Raw genomic sequence first — 19326 nt, 5'->3', positions numbered from 1 at the left:
TTTCTCAGTACAGAGAGTTTCGGAAACCCAGGACAATTGCTGCCAGTCAAGGAAGCAGTAAAATGAGCCAAACCTGCAAGTAAGTAAGTTGCTATGGACCTTTGCTTGTGAACATACTTGTGAATAGACATTGCAAAAGAATCGGCCCATAATAAAGGGAATTGCTAGATTAATTCTTTGTAAGTCACCAGAAGGCCACAGGTTTCTTATCCCTGCTATACAATACAATCAAAAAGAAAGAAAGGAAGGAAGGAAGGAAGGAAGGAAGGAAGGAAAGCCAACTCAGGACACGTTGTGTTAAGCCAGGACACTCTTAATGTGCCCTTTTCATATCCCCTACATCTGTGCATCATGCCTGGTTAATCACCATATTGTGCTTATTTCTTAGGCAGTTCTTATACATGCAGGCCCTACTGACATTTTTCAGTTATTACTAGGAGTTATTTTGGAGCCTGCTGTGAGCTGTGATGCAGTGGCTGCTGCTGCTGCTGCTTTGGTGAAGACATAGTTACGAGGTGGATTTCAGCCTAAAGGTATACATATGTTCCTGCTGCAAATAACTGTTTGAGGAAGAGAGTTTTGCTACTGATACTTAGTCACATTGCTATTAGCAATAACTTTTTGCTGCCTTCCAAAGAGTTTCTGCCACTGCAGGCTGAGAGGATAAATGTCCACTCTTGAAGTTTCCGTGTCTAGAGCACATCACTTGTTGTTGGTCTTTTCAGATTTCCCTGATGGGCAGAGGCTGCCTTTTTGGCTTCAGCAGACAAATAGGGTCCACATTTATTGTTGGACTACAGCTCTACAGTAACCATCCCTGCCTGTTGGCCATGCAGGCTGGGGCTGATGGGAGTTGGAGTCCAACATCATTTGGAAGTCCACACATCCAAGATATAGAGAAAAGAAGCATATCAAAGGCAGTTCTCTAATCAGCTTAACTGCAATACAATACAATCGCTAAAAAAATAATTGCATGAACTCTTCCAGGCTGAAAATGCTTAGAAAGCTTTATTTGCACGTGGTCCAAAGTCTTAATTTGTTTTACCATTGTGCAAATATTCATGGAAGCAGAAACTCAGTTTCTTGTTTTTAAAAGCCTTCTGCAAATGACAATGTGCAGAAAGTTTTATAGTCTTTATTTGGTTCATGCTCACAGCAACCAGGCAAGATGGAACACAGGAATCCCAGGCTTATAAATGAAAAACTGGGGAAACATTCAGTAACTTATCCAACTGTAACATTAAGCAATACAATACAATTGATGAAATTTAAACAACTGAAACAGAAGCAATGTGATAAAGCATACTATAATATTAAGTCATCATAAAACTGACAGAATCGGACTGCATTAAAATGTAAAAATCTGTAGATTGGATCAGCAATTTGTCCAAGGCCAACTCATTTGGAACCCCTTTCAAAGGCTGTACAAAAATAGTAAAGTATTATGTGTCCTTCATGTTTTTGGGATACTAAGATTCCAAAGAGTAACAATGGTTGAAATTACTATAGTCTCATCTGACCTTCCCATTCCACAGTACAAAATTCATTAACAATATATTCTGAAAGGCAGTCGCTCAGGTGGCTTTCAAATGAGTTGGAGAAATCCACTTGATCATCATGAAAGCTCATGGATGGTTCCATGTAGAGTGGCAGTATACCTTTCAGTAGTAGATCCTAGGAACAAATGATGGGATGGCTCTCACTTGCATTTCCCCTCTGTGAAGTTCCAAAGCCATGAATACAAAATGCTGGATCGATGGACTTTAATCTAGGTGGGCAAACTTTTGTTCTACTGAGGGCTGCATTTCATTGGGAGTAATTTATCAGGGGCTACAGTAAGCAGGGCAGAATCCTGCGGAGGGCAGGACCAGAGTCAAATGTGTATAGCACCGCCCTTTTCCTTTTCTTTATCTTGCTGCCACACTCATTCTCTCTCTCCCCCCCCCTTCCTCCTCATTCTCTCTACCCCTCATCCCTATCAAACAAGATGCCACTGGAGGGACCAACTGCAAGTCTGAACTGGACTTTTGAAAGCTACAGGTTGCCTCCACCTGGTATAAACGGGGTCTTTCTAAAAGCATTTATTATGATCTGTTGGCTGAATATCAGGGAAGAGTCATAACAGGTTTACAATTTAGAAGAAAATATGTGCTTGAAAACCAACCCATTCATTTCTGCTAACGGATCAGGGATCATATGCTTTCTTTTTTGACTCAGTGACCCCAATTTTATGGCCTTTTTCATATGCATGCTGAATTCAAAATACCGCCAGAACTTAAAAAACAACAACACACCTCTTAACAGGCTTTTCAGTCATGTGAGGACAAAAGTCATATTCACAGTAACCTTAGTGCTCATTAGTGGAAGAAAGGGGAAAGCATGCATAATGTCAGCTAGCACCACGGCTGCAAGAAAATTAGAAGAAAGGCAACATTGTGTCTGAAGCTTATTAAACTGCAAACTTTTTCCTCAGCAATCAAGGCAGTGCATAGATGCAAATGAGACACTTACATAATGCTATTATACTTGAAGTGTGACTAAAAAGCTGGACTGATTAAGTTACTATGCAAGGTTTGGAGCTCTTTTGCTTTCTCCCTTAAAGCAAAACATATTATGCATATTAACTGTTTAAAATGGACCATTCTGAAATTGCTCAGAACCAAATATTTCTACACTGAATTTGCTCCCATTTTAAGTTTTGTTTATTTTTTCCTAAGCAGTAGCAGAGAGCTGAATGAACATCCTCTCTAAGCATCTTTTCAATTTCACAGGCTGGATTTCAGTCTAATCTCAGCAAGGCACAAGTGTACCCAAATGGATTTATCAAGCTGCACTGTGCATTACGTTACTCAGATTTCAACAGCCTATTGACAGTAAGACAATTTCTATTTTCAGATGAGTACTCTGCATCAACATGCATCATGTGTAACTAAGGTCATGCTCCCCCACACAATTGCAAATTAAATGTATGAACCTCACAGTTTACAATAGCCCTGTTAACTGTCGTGATAACCGGGAATGGACGTATGTGTCAAATCTTAGCTTCTCATTTTCTAATCTTAAAATAAGTTTGCCACATCTTCGTATCACCTTGTGAATATTATAGGTTACTGACTCATCCTTCACAACAAGGTCCCAAAACCGGTTACAAGGATAATGTGCAATTTTACCTAATATGCACTTTTTGCAAGCAGTTTCCCCAAAGTGTAAAGCATTTTCACAAATTTGTTTTTTCTTCTTCCAAATTTCCCCTTGATATAAACCCCCTTTTTTGGTAAACTTCATCACAAAATTCAGAAAAGCTTGAATTTCAAAGGATAGATTGATTCAGTTATTTGGGGGAAAGCATGAATTAAGCAGGTTCACACTGAAATGCTCACCAAATTGAACAAAGTGATAATAACACTACTTTTAATAATGTCAACTCTGGTCTATGGAGAGATGGGTTTAAGATTCCACTCAACGATGAAAATTCAGAATCAGAATTTTGCCTGTGTGAAAACTCAGCTTCCTTTTATAAGCTGGGGGTATGGGTGGGAGGTATTTGAACCCCAGTCTCCCAGGTCCAGCCCTCTAACCACACTGGCTCTCAAATTGAAACCATTCACAAGTAGGCGATATCTTATAAGAGTTAACATTTTTTTTAAACTGTCTTCAATTTTTTAAGCTGAGCTTTAAATTGTGTTTTTAAAAATTATTTTCTTATAGTTTTATTGATTTATACTGCATTTTAATTTTACAGTCTCCCCACCCCACCCCTTTTTGCAAGTAACCTAGAGAACTTCTGTCATAGAATGGCTATAAAAATATGGCTGTTGTTGTGTTGCTGGCATTGTTGTTGTTATGAATATAATCTCTGGCTATATTGATGCATTTGTTACTGAGAGGCACCCAGCAGGCATACGGCTGCGATGCTACTAAAATGAATATTTCTGATAAGATGGGTTAATTGTCAGAATAATTTGTGCAAGAGTAGCTGATTAATCCTTCCCCTGTGCCTCGCTGCAGATACTTTCATTTTCCTCATACCTTTAGCATTGCTCTATGAATGGCCCCCATTTTTTACACAATCTTCTGTTCTGATTACCATCTCCATCCCACAAATGAAAGTCTATAACAAGAGGAATTGGTATTACAGTGCTGCTATAATTCATTCCCTTGACAGAGACAGAAACGAGAACTGACAATGACACAAAGTAAATCCATTCCTATTCCAATGCCTCAGATTGCAACAGAAACCAGAAGATAGCATAATTTTAACCCATTCATATTGTGACAGAGATGAGAAATGGTTCAAAGCAAAGCCATCTTCTTTGACTTTAGAAATGCTCGTACCAGAAATAAAGATCAACACTAAGCTGGTATTTTTACAAGGCCTCGCAACTACACATGTATCCCAGTGGCAGCTGGTGGGCTGGAGCTGCAGAGCTGGTCTCCCGACAGCAATGTTGCTGTGCTTCTCTAGACTGCACTGCGCGGTGATAGGGCAACAAATGAGTCTTTGGCTGAACCAGGTCTCTCATGTCTTTGTTTAGATCAGTGGTGGATTTAGGGGAGCACAACCAGTTTGGGCACAATGGTGTGAATCCTAGGGGGTGATGCATCTATTATATAGAATGGAAGGCGTCAGGTTGGGGGGCATAAAATTTTGGGGTCTCGCAGAGCACCACTTAAATTTGAGATCCATCACTGTTGAGATTCCTACATTGCAGGGGCTGGACTAGGGGTCCCTTTCAACTCTGATTCTATGTCCACTCTAGTCTAGGTGGTCAAATATGCATTACAAAAAAAAAAAGCAACCAGGAAATGCATCATCAAAAAAAAAGAGGATACAGATTTGTGTTAACATTTGCATGTGCTAGTTTATGCAAATTAGAAATATAGTACATCTCACCATAGTGAAGGAGACTATGGGGAGGTGACGTATCTGCCTGCTCAACCAAGTGTTGATGAGCAACTTTAAATCCCCTGCTCTCCCATTTTTTGGATCTTTATCTTCAAACTGGCCTTGAACCACACTCCCCTTTAAGTAGAAGACTGGCAGACAGCCTAAGAGATACATATACTTCCACCTTTCCACTGTTCAGTCTTCAGTTACTGGTTTTGCATGCAATGGATCAAGCGAAGGAAAAGTTATTGCACACTGGTTGTTTGCATTTCCGGGGGGGGGGGGTGTTTTGACCATCGGCAATGATCTTCAAAAACAATGTGCACTTTATCTCTACGAAACCAAGAGACCACACCGCAGTCAACAGGCTGCCAAAGCATCAAGAGCAGATCCATACTGGGCATTTGACAAAAGATCATTCCCCTAGCTGTGTTACCACTGGCCATCTCTTTAAAGAGGTTTAAAGACTCTCTCAAGGCAAATCTATAAAAAAAAAGGTAGTATAAACACCAACAACTGGGAAACACTGGCCTGTGAGCACTTCAGTTGGAGAAGAGCCTTTACCAAAGGTGTCATGGGCTTTGAAGACGCTTGAACTCAGGATGCAAGGGAAAAACATGCTAAGAGGAAGGCACGCTTGGCAAACCCTCACCATGATCAACTCCCATCCAGAAACCTATGTCCCCACTGTGGAAGGATGCGTGGATCAAGAATTGGCCTTATGGACTCACTGTTAAAACCATGTTCATGGAAAACAATCTTACTTGGTTCCAAGTGATTGCCAAAGAAGAAAACCACTGACCAGGAGTGCAGTGCAAAGATGGCCAGCTGATCAGTTAGCTGGGCTTTGCACATCAGCTGAAGCTGCCCATTTCCGATGTGCTTAAGTGACAACGATAACGCTAAAATAATTTTGGGTGCTCGATGGGACTGATCATTTCTGTCAATCTGAAGAACTGTGAAGCATCTTCTGGAACAACAAAGTGAAAAATATCCAGCTGTATACCAATTCCAACAGGAAGCAATGTTTCAGAGGAGCTCAGCTTTGGAAAAAAGCACATGTTGGCACATAAAAGGAGGCACAGGAGAGCCTTCTAGCTACAAGAAAGCAACAACAGATTTTGCTACATATTTTAGCAGCGGCCCCACACCATGCCAGCAAATAAAAAACAACTCAGAATAAAAGGAACAGAAATGATGCTTTATTTTACAGCTGATGCAAACAGCTGTGCCAGCTATGCCTATTTGAGGGAGGCATAGATACATATGCTTTCTATTGGTAATGATACTTCTGTGCTACAGAGCATGGGCCACAGTAATCACCCTTATGATCACTGGCCAGTGAGTGCAAAATTCGGAGTGCAAAATCCTATCCTCCAATTGATTCAGAGATAAAATATAGGAAAATCATGTGGGCTAACGTCTTTTTTATGTTGAGCCAAACAAGAAGCTCCAAGCAAGCCTTCTATTTTGCCTGCAGCACTCCCGAAGCTGAGCAGACGTAGAAAGCGGATTAGAAAAACGAGAGGATGAAAGGGCATTAGCATGATACAGAGAATATATCCTCCAAATACCTCCCAATATTTCAAGTTTTTGGGTTGCTGGAATTTATTTATTTTTGTAAGATCTGCATGGGTCCATAAGAATATAAAAATAGATATATTAACTGTTTGTGGATTGTTTAGGGGGGAGGACCTTGTTCTCTCTTGCTTCTGTTCATTTTTCTGATTTGACAAGAAACTTCTGGCGATACTTGAATATACATCGGAACCCATCCAGGAAAGCAGCTTACTTACCATATTGATAGCCTTAGGCTCTTGCTGATTTCTTACTAACCAATGCATAAAATTATTTTTAAAGCAGAGCACAGCTTTAAACAAATATTAGATGTAAAATCTAGGTCACCCTTTCTACTGAAGGGCATATTAAGAGATTTCTTAGATTTTTAAGTTAAATACAGTTTCTACCACATGACTTTGTGGTTTGAGCTAGTTAAATATGTCACAGTTACAGTGATGTAAAAATCAGGAATGTTTGGTCAACATGAGATTCGAGTTATCTTAAACATTTAGGATTAAATAGGTTTTTACCATTCCCATCCTTGGAGCTTTTCCCCAGGACATTTAAAGGAGGTGAAGATTAATGAACAGTTCCAAGACCTGGGTGCAAAGACCTGTTTTAGGCATGTTGAAGGATTTGTGCATGGCCTAGTGGGATTTCTGACTTTCCTCCCTTGGAACTGCAAACTCCTATGCAATATAAAAAAAGCTATTTTTCAGATTTCACGCAGCTCACATCCTCACCATACATTTAAAGCACACAAAAATCACCCCAGAGAGTCCTAGCATTGCAGCTTACCCCTCACAGAGCTACAGTTCCCAGCCACCTAACCAAACTACAGTTCCCAGAATTCTTTGGGGGAAGCAATAGAGTCGCAGAATAGCAGAGTTGGAAGGGACCCCAAGGGTCATGTAGTTCCTCTCTGCAAGTGCAGGAATCACAACTGAAAGTCATGTGCATTAAATGTATGGTGTAGTTGTGACCCTTGTTACAAAAGACATTTAGCATGTGAAGCTGGCAGCATGATTCTGAAAGTCATGTGCATTAAATGTATGGTGTAGTTGTGACCCTTGTTACAAAAGACATTTAGCATGTGAAGCTGGCAGCATGATTCTGGTAGATCAGGTCCCCCCCCCAAAAAAGTGCTTTTTCGGGCACTGCACCCCAAAATAAGTAGTAGAATCTGTTGTGCAACCTCAGAACTCTGCCAGCTTATTCTGCCTGGTGTGCAAACTTAACTCACAGATGCAGGACATAACCAAGGAATCATTTTTAGCATTCTAGTCTGTATCTAGTTTTCGGCGGCGGCTGCAGCTTCTCTGGAAGTTGCATGGAATTAAAAGGAAGCACTTAGCCCCCAAAAAGTGAGCGGCCCTTTGAAGCTCAGCACAGAGCCATTGTAACATTTGCCATGGATGCCATTTTATCAACCCATTTATTTATTTTTAATCTATCTTTTAATTAGAGCCAAAATGCTTTTTCTGAGAAATATATTAAAAATTAAAATATTAATGAATTAGAAAGAGCTATAGCTCTAGAACACTGTAATGCTGTCTGCCACCATTTTTCACAATGTTTAATGGCAGTGACCAGAAAGATTGGTTTTTCTTTTAAATTAACATTATATGAGAGCTGCAACACTATGACAACTCTGTGCTGAGCTGTGATAGGCAAAATGATCTGTTAGATCACTGTTAGACCACATCAAAACCACATCTGCTTAAAAAGATGGATAGGTAGCACTAATTGCATCTGCCCCTGTAAATGTGATGCTACACTTCTGTTCAGCTGCAAAATAAATAAAATAAAATAAAATCCGACTTTCTTCATGTACAATGATTAGATGACAGCCTCATGTGTGGTTGCCCAGTAAAAAGAGTGAACAAAGCATGACTGTTTTCATTTATCTGCTGCTTCCATGAAACGCTCAGACCTCGACCCAGGCTTTGGCAATCCAGAAAACTATGTTATACTCACTTGTAGCAGAGGATCCGCCAAAATCACTTCTGCTTCCAGAAAAAATTGACACACTGGGTCCAATCCATGCATTTATTTTTGATATGACAAACAGAACCATAATGGTACTCTAACTTGTGTGTTTTTTTGGTAGTAACTATTTGTGTTTCTGAATATTTTCCACTGTTGTGAGATACGAGATTTGCCACAGCAAATCTTGACAGATGAGTCACCAAACTGTAGTAAATTTCACCCTCATCAGGCACATTCGGAAGAAATTTTACCTTGTAAAAACAGTGCATGAAATCACATAAATTATCTGGCCCCAAACAGAAAGTGTGAACATTATGCCCACTCCAAATCAGCTCTACCCATCACAGTGATTTTTCAGGCCCTTGATAACAAAATATCCCCAAAGGAGCTCAGTATTTACCTGTATGCAGAGCACAAAGAAATGCAATAAGAAAGCCTTCCTTCCACATGCACACTCTGCCTGTCATATTAATGAGAACCTTACTAGCATTTTGCATAGTCCTGGAGCTCTTACATTGTGGTTTTGAAATTCAAGTCTATCCAGGCCCTCCTGTCGTAAAATATGCATTTGCTGAATGATCAAAATTGCTACCAGAGGGTACGCTTTTAATGTGAGAATTAAACCTGAACTTACTGGACTTAACAAAATGGCATATAAAGTTCCCTAAAAACATGATTAGGTTGAACATGATGTGGCGACTGAATTTTCAGGCAAAAATATAAAGACATCGTTAAATGACCCTGTGGCACTATATCTGTGTTTTTAATTAACTCAGTGGAAAGGGGTAATTTGAAAGGCACTTGTTACAATGGCTGTACCATTGCCCCACAGAAAGTTGTTTAAAAGGCAAAGATTTAATGGCCCAATTAAAATTAAAGTAAATGCCTAAGGCCATCACAAGTGTCTGTCCAAGAAATCAGATGCTACAGATCTTTCTTAAAGGATATTCAGCTTGGAATTGTAGTTTTGCTGCTTTCTTGATTGAATGCCTCTATAGCCTGACAACAGAAACTTAAATATGTTTACTCTGAAGCAGGTTATACTGAGTTCAGTGGCTAAAGTACTAAAGTGGATACAGGAGGCATCATAATATTTCACTGCAAGCAGAGCTTGTGTAGAAGGCTTTTAGAAACCCCTACAGAGGCTCCCAGGTTTGTGTGGCGGGAGGAAGAAACAGGAAAATGGAGAAGCTGCGACAAAACTGTGTGCAGTGTATCATACAAGATTCATGTACCCAGGGGAAGAATTCCACATTGGAAACAAAATCAGGTGATTTGGAACTGCAAAACTAAAAATTTGGATAAGGAAGATTTCAAAAGAACAGATGCTGTGTGTACTCCAAATACTCATGGAAGTTCACAGTACAGAACTGAAATTGTACTGCTACTTTAAAATTAGGGACGCAGGTGGCACTGTGGGTTAAACCACAGAGCCTAGGACTTGCCGATCAGAAGGTCGGTGGTTCAAATCCCTGCCCCAGGGTGAGCTTCCATTGCTCGGTCCCTGCTCCTGCCAACCTAGCAGTTCAAAAGCACGTAAAAGTGCAAGTAGATAAATAGGTACCACTCTGGCGGGAAGGTAAACGGCGTTTCTGTGCGCTGCTCTGGTTCACCAGAAGTGGCTTAGTCATGCTGGCCACATGACCCGGAAGCTGTACGCCGGCTCCGAGATGAGTGCCGCAACCCCAGAGTCGGTCACGACTGGACTGAATGGTCAGGGGTCCCTTTACCTTTACTTTAAAATTGCTTATTATAGTTGTTGGCACATTAAAAGTTTATCTCCAAGGCAGCTTTGTTTGCTGCTTCCTCATCATATTTCAGTGTTAATTTATTTGCATTAACTAGCAGGTTAGATTAATCAGCAAAGTAAGATTTGTGTCTGCCCCTTATATTCCTTTTAGCAAACAGAAGCGCTGCATTGCAGAGACCAGAATCTAAAATAATTGAAACCTGTAATCAGAAAGCATGGACATAAAACCAATCTAACTAACATTCTGATTTATGGGATGTGATAGGATCTTCTTCAGATATTAGGAAGCCTGAATGCCTCCAGTATGGAAATCCTGCCAATCAGGAACAACAATGATCTCAGACTGATGCTTTCAAAACATACATTACAGAATTTGTTAAACCGCTGACAAACACGCAAACCGCCTCTACACACAAAAAGCTGGAACTTATAGACCACATGAGAAGGTTATATGTATTTGTTGCATTCTAGGTTCCTTCTGTGTGATCCTGCTGAAGGAACACTTGTCAGTTTCCCGTGTGAAACAATAGCATTTCTGGACAGGAGATTTTAATGTGCCAGTCATGCTAATTCAACATACTTGGCACCTCTTAGCCACAGAGGGATTTCCTGTTCATTGCGAAGAATTGGAACCACCATTTGCAGTACTGGAGGCACAGTTCAAAGTAGATGTTGTAGTGCAAACACACCACAATGTTTGACCTTTTTCCTCGTGGTTTAGTACTGCAGTGGAACTTAGGAATGGGAGGGAGGGGGATACCAGCTTCACTGGATTTTCAGAACGAGACCAGAACCTACTGCTTTGGGGCAGGCTCTCAGAGGGCTCTGGGAATAAAGGGAAGCCGCTAGGCATGGATTGGAAGCTGTGTCTCATTTGCCTTGGGCAAATGAAGCAGGTGCCTAGTGCATTCCCCTGCGATATGCTAGACCCTGCCTCACATGCACATCTCAGCATGTGGGAGAGTCAGTGTTGTGCTTGGATAGTTTGACTGGGATCCCCCAATAGCCATGAAGCCCACCCTGAACCCACAGAGTTTCTGGGAATATAACATGGGGAGGAGGGAACCATGGACGCCACCTTGAATTCTTTGGAGGAAAGGCAGAATTTAATTGCATAATTAAATTTAAAGATGGATGTCCTTAGATTGAAGGAGGGAATGGTAATAAGAACATTCTCCTTGTAGGTTCAAAGTTCTTTGGGGCACTACTAAGCACTGCATACCTTATTTAGTGTGCGTTTTCTAAGGTACCTTCCACCTAACCAAACAGAAACCACCAAGTCCTGACCCACAACTGCCCATACAGTGGTACCTTGGGTTAAGAACTTAATTCGTTCTGGAGGTCCGTTCTTAACCTGAAACTGTTCTTAACCTGAGGTACCACTTTAGCTAATGGGGCCTCCTGCTGCCGCCGCAAGATTTCTGTTTTCATCCTGAAGCAAAGTTCTTAACCCAAGGTACTATTTCTGGGTTAGCGGAGCCTGTAACCTGAAGCATCTGTAACCTGAAGCGTCTAACCCAAGGTACCACTGTACTCCATCCCCTCCTGCACCAGGTTCCACTGGTGGGAGTGGTCTAGTGGGACTTGTAATGCCCCACCCCTGTTTTAAAGGCACCAGCCACTTCCGCATTTCTTCTTACGCATTTGTCATCCATGCTTTGTATGTCTCTGTCACAACTGAGAGCATTAATCACATGGATGAAACAGAGTTACATGTTACAGTTCCCGTGTGTGACAGTGTGTTTAATATATTTGCCAATATACTGCAGTAGCTGGCATATGAAAATGCTCCTGTCTTCCCAGCATATTCTCCTCCCAGCACACCAGATAGACGGCTTTACAGGCACATGATCATAATGCATAGATGGCCCTCGGGGTCCCTTCCAACTCTACAATTCTCTGATAAACATCAAATTAATATTATGCAAATTCCTCTGGAAACTCATATAGCCTTCATCTGGTACACCATGTGAATTTTTGTGTGCGTTTCAAAAGCATGTGATCTGGACATTTGCCATACTTTAAACTGAGAATAAATGACAAGTTACTCCAACAGAAGCACTGAATCCTGTCCAAAAATAAAGTAAAAAAAAAATCAATTATTTGTGGTGTCAGGAGGTTTGTGACAAACACTGACTAATATTGTGAATGATATAGACTAGTTTCCTTCTGTTAATGTTTTTGCAATTACATTTTCTAGAGGTAAGAAAATTCTGATTTACATCTTCTCAGTTGATTAAGATATATTCCTGACTTGCACTTATCCCCCTGCCTTTCTCACTTGCCACGTGTCTGTTTTATGCATCTGATGCCATTCACCTTGCAGTCATTCCTTGCTTTGAATTCAGGGCTCACCTTTCATTAGATAATTGGAACCACTGTCCTCTGTGCTGTTCTAGAAACGGATGCTCAGCAGCATCCTATCTGGCACCTCTGCTCCTCATTACAACTTCCCAGATGTTGCTAGCTCAGAGTGATCAGGGTTGGCAGACGACTGCAGGGTGTTCACTTGCAGATTTGTTGAGAATATGGGAAAAGACAACCCTGGTTCTGAGGACATTGGGATAGGTTGGGCATGGCGAGCTTTTATACCTGGGCTCCTTCACCCCAGCCTGGGAACTTTATAAGCAGCTGCAGCTAGGAAGGTGGCTATCTTTGGGTCACTGTCAATGAGATAGTGGGGCTCTGGTGATTCCTACTTTCTTTTGACATTTTGGAGGAGCTGATTTTGCTTTTAGGTTGCAGGGAGGTGAATGCATTTGAGTTTTTAAGGGCTGATTTAAAGATGTTATCCTGATAGATTAGCCACTTTTGGCATAATGTGGTGTCTGGATTAATAAAAAATGAGAAATAATAAAATACTATACGTAATATGCACCTGAATGTTGATCAGAACACTGCTTGAAATAAGAGAAACAAGCACTGAACCCTCCCTACTCTGAGAAGCAATCTTGATGAGATTGTGCCTTCGGGCATAATCACAATTATTTTACTGCAATGTTTTATGAGCGCGCACTTAGCTAAACACTGACCAAAAAAATTTGAGCTAAGTATATGTAACAAGGCAGATTTTAGGAGAAGGTTATTTCATCAACAAACACGTGTACATTGATAAATAACACTGGGTGGGGGAGCCGCAAATGGTTTAGCACATGGAACAAACACCAATGGTGGGGCTGTTCAGTATGGTCCTGCTCCCAATTTGCTCTACATAGTGGCTACAGCACATGAAGAGGTAATATGTTCCTTTGTTCACATGTATTCTGCATCCTTTCTTCCTTGCCTCTTCCATTCTGCCCTGATGCTACATACCTTCCTTTGATCACACAGAGTGATTTAGCTGCTCGTGTCCTTTGTTATACAGCAACTTCCACTGATAATGGCCAGGAAGTTATACCAAGGTGGAACCTGGCTACTACTAGATTTACCCCTTTTGCTTTCATCTTCATAATGGTTGAAATACTGTTACAAAAGGCCTGTAAATGAATGGGGATGGAGAGTAGATTATGCTCACATGTGTAAAATGTATCTGTATGTGCATTTGTCTAAACACACAAGAACACAAAATGTGGACAGGGAGAGAGGCACAAGCCTTATCCCCACTGAATGCAAGTTAATGTTCCCTACAGATCTTTCCCATGTGAAACAGGGAATGTTGGGAGTCTGAGGAGGAACGTAATGTGTGAGAGGAGTTAATATTTCTATTCTGCTCTTTCAACAACAAATGGTGAGCTCAAAGCGGCTCATAAAAATCACAAAAGCATTAAAAAACACACCATTACAATATTGTACTATCAAACACAAACGCATATAAATAAAGCAAACAGCAAATTCATCTACGTGATAAAGAAAATTCAGTAAAGTCATGGTAATTCAAAACATCAGAAAATATAAAAAAATCATTCCTCAGAATGATTAATACCATTCAATAAAGTCCTATCAGAAAGAGCTGCTGAGTACCAATAGTTTGCATGCACTCCACTGCCACCACCTGCAACTAGAGCATTAATGTGCTCAGACAAATCCTTTAACATGACATGTGGGTGATTTTCTAGACAGGGGTGTCCAGATGCAGGCCATCTTTAAAATGTTGGAGAAAAGCCGGCCTTGCGTTGCTTTGGAATCCTTCAGCCAGTGTGATGAAGTGGTTAGGGTGCCAAACACTTAGAGTGTGATGACCCAAGTTGAAAACTCCACTGAGCCATGAAGCTTTCAGGAGCTCAACCTACTCTTGAGTAGGACCCTGGCAGAGACACATGCCCAAGTGGCATGTTATCTTCCTCCTGGTCATTCGTTCGGGAGCTTCAAAAGCTTCCTTCTGCCCAAACATCACAGCGACCGATGCCAACAGACACCAGCACACTTAGGGATCTGCAGAGTCTGCAGTTTGCATGACAGAACTCAGCATTTTGGCTAATCTGCTTTATTTACATATACACACACATGGAGCACTGCAACATGGCTCCCCCTCTCTCTAGCATCAGACAGCAAAGAGAAAAAGAACAAAGGACAATAGTCCCACTTCACGGAACACAGTGACACAAACATCCTGTCTCCGTCACTTCCCACTCTCTGGAGTCAAAACATACACTGCCATGTGATAGACAAAAATCCCATGACTGAAATCACGGAGCAGAAGCTCCCCAGGTGACCTTGGAACAGTCGCTACCGCGTAGCCGATCCTATCTCCCCGGGTTGTTGTGAAAATAAAAAGCAGGTAGGGGAAGAAAACCATGTATGCTGCCTTGTGCTTCTTAGAATCAATAAATTGTAGAGTTGGAAGGGACCACAAGGGTCATCTAGTCCAACCCTCTGCAATGCAGGAATCTTTTGCCCAACATGGGGCTTGATTTAGAATCTCACACTCTACTGAGTTATCTCCCTGGGTATAAATTAAACGAATGAATGAATGAAAAAGCCTCAGGCTCCCAGAACACCATATTGGCTCTCTGCAGGGCAGGGGTACCCAAGGTGGTGCCCTCCAGATGTTCTGGACTACAGCTTCCATCAGCCCTGCTGACTGAGGCTGATGGGAGTTGAGGGTCCACAATATGCAGAGGGCACTATGCCAGCTTCCCCTCCTCTAGGCTATTCAGGGGACCGTGAATGGACCTTTCACATTGACAGAGGCAAGAGACGGATTGGGCCTTTCCCTCCCTGCTCCTGGAAAGTGCTTATGTACAAGCTCATTTACTTTCATGAGCAGCTCTTCTGAATTCCGTGTTCAAAACTATATGTCAGCAGCAATGGCGGTTCGGCAGCCCGAGTGAGGCATGTGTGTTTGAACCTGAGGGTGACAGGAGAATAATTTGAAATGACTTAATCTAGCTTCTGTATTATAAAGTAGGAATGTAATATAAAGCACTGAGGTAAAATGGCTAGCCAGCTGAGCCTGGTATTTTAAAGTAATAGAGGGTATGCACCAGAGCGACAAGAGTCGAAGTCAGGTTAATGGTGATGGCAGGAAATAGACTGCAATTGAGGTATGAGTGATTGGCCAATGCGAATAAGTACGTGATTTGGAGAAATAAAGAGGAGTGTCTCTACTGCCAATGTTATCAGGTTGACAGCAACTGGCCCCAAAACTATCTGGGGATGAGACATTTCACTTAGTGGTAAAGAGAAGAGTTCTCTTAGGCACCCCTTTTCTTTACTAATAAATATGTTCCATCCATCCACCCCATCTTAAACTGAAGAACTTCTGACAAAGGTTTTTCTTAAACCACCTTGCCACCACTCTTCAGCTCCAAACACACAGCTGGCTTCTGAATCAAAATTATTTTTAATATCAGCTCAGAATACCCATTAAAGGTGTGAAAATTTTGCAGGTTCTGTTGACTAGAAACAGGTTTCCACACTGCAACTTATTTGTTTACATCTCTTCCCCCAAAACGAGGAGTTTAAACTCTCCAATTTCAAAAGTAGTTCATTTCTACCAAAGGGCAGAAATAAGCCTCTATTTTGCCTTCTCTATTACGTTCCCCTTTTTGACACTTGTCAGAAACCCCAAACCTACCCTTTAGTATCCTCATGGACCAGGCTAAGCTATCCCCTGTCCTGGGATCTCAGCAACTACTATTCCTGAATAACTCCAATTTCAAGATTAAGATTAGAAATTCTCCTAGTTTTGGTGAAATTTAGGAGGAATGGGAAAAGTATGGCAGTGTGAATGAACAGAACAATAAGACAAAGGACTGGTAGAAATTTGCCCATCCCTAGTAGAAAGCAGAATGGAAGCTGCCTTCCCTTATCTTTCTCTCCCCCCCTCCCCGTATTATCTATTGCTACAAAATGCAAGGTAAAATAATTTCGCTGTGTTGCAGCTGCCGAAAATTAAATGGCGTCTTTCAAAGAATTTACTGACATTTTAGATTTAAAATTCCCACCCTGCCTTTTCTTTAACAAATATTTAAATGAAGAATTTCTCAGTTAGGACCCTGCAGACATGTATTGGGAAAGTTCATTCCTTCACAAGGTGCAGATAGGTAGCCGTGTTGGTCTGCCATGGTCAAAACAAAATAAAAAAATTCCTTCCAGTAGCACCTTAAAGACCAACTGAGTTAGTTCTAGGTATGAGCTTTCGTGTGCATGCACACTTCTTCAGATACACTGAAACAGAAGTCACCGGACCTTTCTATATAGTGAGAAGGTGGGGAGGGGTATTACACCCTTCTGAGTAATACCCCCTTCTGAGTAATACCCCTCCCCACCTTCTCACTATATAGAAAGGTCCGGTGACTTCTGTTTCAGTGTATCTGAAGAAGTGTGCATGCACACGAAAGCTCATACCTAGAACTAACTCAGTTGGTCTTTAAGGTGCTACTGGAAGGAATTTTTTTATTTTGTCTTCACAAGGTGGTTATTCATATTCTCCATTCCAACTCTGTTCTATGGGGCAGTCGTACATTTTGCCAACGACAGAAAATAAATGTAGTTTAGAAATATTGGTGCTATACCATACACAAGGTCAAAGAAGACAAGAGTAATTTGCAACTACTAAATTGCTTGATGTAATACTCCGGCGTGATAATCTTTAAGAGGAAGCTTTGCATAAGTCAAAGGTCTTCAGAGCAATATGCAAATCAAATCCTACCACTTTCCTAAATCCTTTTAATCTAGCACTTAATCTCAATAATGACCCAGTTCTTGGAAACTTAACTGAGCTCAGCCTCTTAATCACATTATTCAGCTCGCCCTTCGCAAAGTTTGAAAGGAGATAGATAACAAACAAAGCTTAAAAAAAACCTTGATGAAATATCATCATTAATTTGGCTGTGTAAGAATATTTTATTTACTGTTAACATAGTAGGGGGAGGGTATTCCCTTGAAACCAAAGATAGGGACATAAGATGAGCCCTGCAGGATCAGGCCAAAGCTCCATCGCTATTATTCTCATGGTGGCCAAAATGCCCATGGTAGGACCTGAATACAACAGCATTCTCCCCACCTGTGACTCCCAGCAACTTAGCATTCAGAGGCATACTGCCTCCAACAGTGTTGTTGACAGAGTTTACCGTACTTCATTTCATTTACTTATTCATTGAATTTCTATAATGCCCTTCATCCAAGGATCACAGGGTAGTTTATAATACAAAAACACAAAATTGCATAAAATAGTAACAAACAAACAATCACACACACACACACACCCATGAAGCACCCTGCGGAGCCAGAGGAGGGCTCACAGAGGTTCATATATGCAGGAATTCCAAAGAAAGTTGCCCAAACCATCAGAATGGTTAGGTCTATTAAAGAAGTGGACAAACTTACAGCAAAGGTCCAACAGCTCCCTGCTTGGCCTTGCTCACAGCATTCCGTGAGACAGACTCCACAGTGAGGTCTTGGAAACATACTCACAACCTTTATAAGCCCAGGCAGGCCACGTCACCTGGGAACACAGGTGGCTGTTCATTACCTCCCCCTCTAGCTATGCCTGGGGCCTGTGGATACGTCTAAGCATGTGAAACACATATGAGCTCAGTGCTACAGCTGCTACCAATCATCTTGACCATCAATATGCTGCAAGGAGGGCTTCCAGACCAGCTTGCCTTTTGGGGTCAACACCCCCAGTTTAAAAAGCCATAGATTGTTAATTAGTCAAAGGCCTTGGGAGAAGGGGGGTGTTTTTGTCTGGCACCTTATTGTTTAGGAGACCATAGAATTGTAGACTTAGGAGGGAGCCCAAGGGCCACCTGGTCCAGCCCCCTGCAATGTAGGAATCTCAACTAAAGCATCCATGACAGATAGGCATCCAACCTCCCTAATGAAGGAGAGTCTACCACCTTCGGAGGGAGGAAGGCAAGTGAGAGTGTGGCCTGTGGAGAATCCTAGATACCAGGCAGAGAAGCCAGGAAGGCCGCATCCCTGGGCCTGAGGTTCCCCAGTCTCCCCTAAAGCACACAGTGCAGTACAGTGGTACCTCGGGTTAAGAACTTAATTCGTTCCGGAGGTCCGTTCTTAACCTGAAACTGTTCTTAACTTGAGGTACCACTTTAGCTAATGGGGCCTCCTGCTGCTGCCGCCGCCGCACCACCGTTGCGTGAATTCTGTTCTCATCCTGAAGCAAAGTTCTTAAACCGAGGTACTATTTCTGGTTTAGTGGAGTCTGTAACCTGAAGCGTCTATAACCCAAGGTACCACTGTACCTAGAGTAGGAGGGGTGGGGAACCTATGCCTTTCAGACCACCGGCCATGCTGGCTGGGGCTGAGGGAAGTTCCCTGCCGCTGCTGCAGGGGCAGCAGCTGTAATTTTCATATCTACCAAGTTTTCTGGAAAAAATGGAACATCCTGTTTATTAATGCGAGATTGTGGTGGCCATTTTGGGAGGCACCTGGGGGGGGGCAAGATTGCAGCACTGCTCACATGACATGCCCAGGAGTGCATTGCAGAAGACGGGCGTCCTGGGTTTTGACCTGAAAAAAAATGGATGGCATAAATTCTGCAGTGCTATAAAAAAGGTGGAAGCAACATGTTTAAAATGCAATTGCAGGAAGGCAAGCCAAAAGGCCTTTCTCTACCAAGCGTTTCATGTGGTTTCATTCTCTGCTTCCTCAGTGTGTCAAGCTGAGAAAAACAGCCAAGGAGGCCATGAGAAATGGAACAAATTCATTTCTCACCTATACAACTGCAAGTGGTGCT

At 41.8% G+C, this 19326-nt stretch overlaps 2 long non-coding RNA genes across 5 annotated transcripts in view; one reads left to right on the top strand and one right to left on the bottom strand.

Moving 5' to 3' along the window:
- Nucleotides 1-19326, bottom strand: part of LOC309351013 — a 224287-nt gene that overhangs the window by 35116 nt on the left and 169845 nt on the right. The gene's annotated exons all lie outside the window — the stretch shown is intronic.
- LOC309351007 overlaps nt 1-19326 on the top strand; it is a 207516-nt gene that overhangs the window by 174407 nt on the left and 13783 nt on the right. Inside the window, exon 6 of one of the 3 annotated variants that reach the window (XR_014160630.1) lies at nt 9472-9796. The exons of 1 other annotated variant lie outside the window; for it this stretch is intronic. This is a non-coding gene — a long non-coding RNA (uncharacterized lncRNA). Of the gene's footprint in view, nt 1-1987; nt 2549-9471; nt 9797-19326 lie in introns of those variants that run through there. One more of the 3 variants, XR_014160631.1, reaches the window with a different exon arrangement.

The sequence above is a fragment of the Podarcis erhardii genome (genome assembly GCF_964252035.2).
Source record: "Podarcis erhardii genome assembly, chromosome: 10".
Taxonomy (NCBI): domain Eukaryota; kingdom Metazoa; phylum Chordata; class Lepidosauria; order Squamata; family Lacertidae; genus Podarcis; species Podarcis erhardii.
Note: the sequence above shows the minus strand (reverse complement) of the source record. Positions and strands in the feature narration are given on the sequence as shown.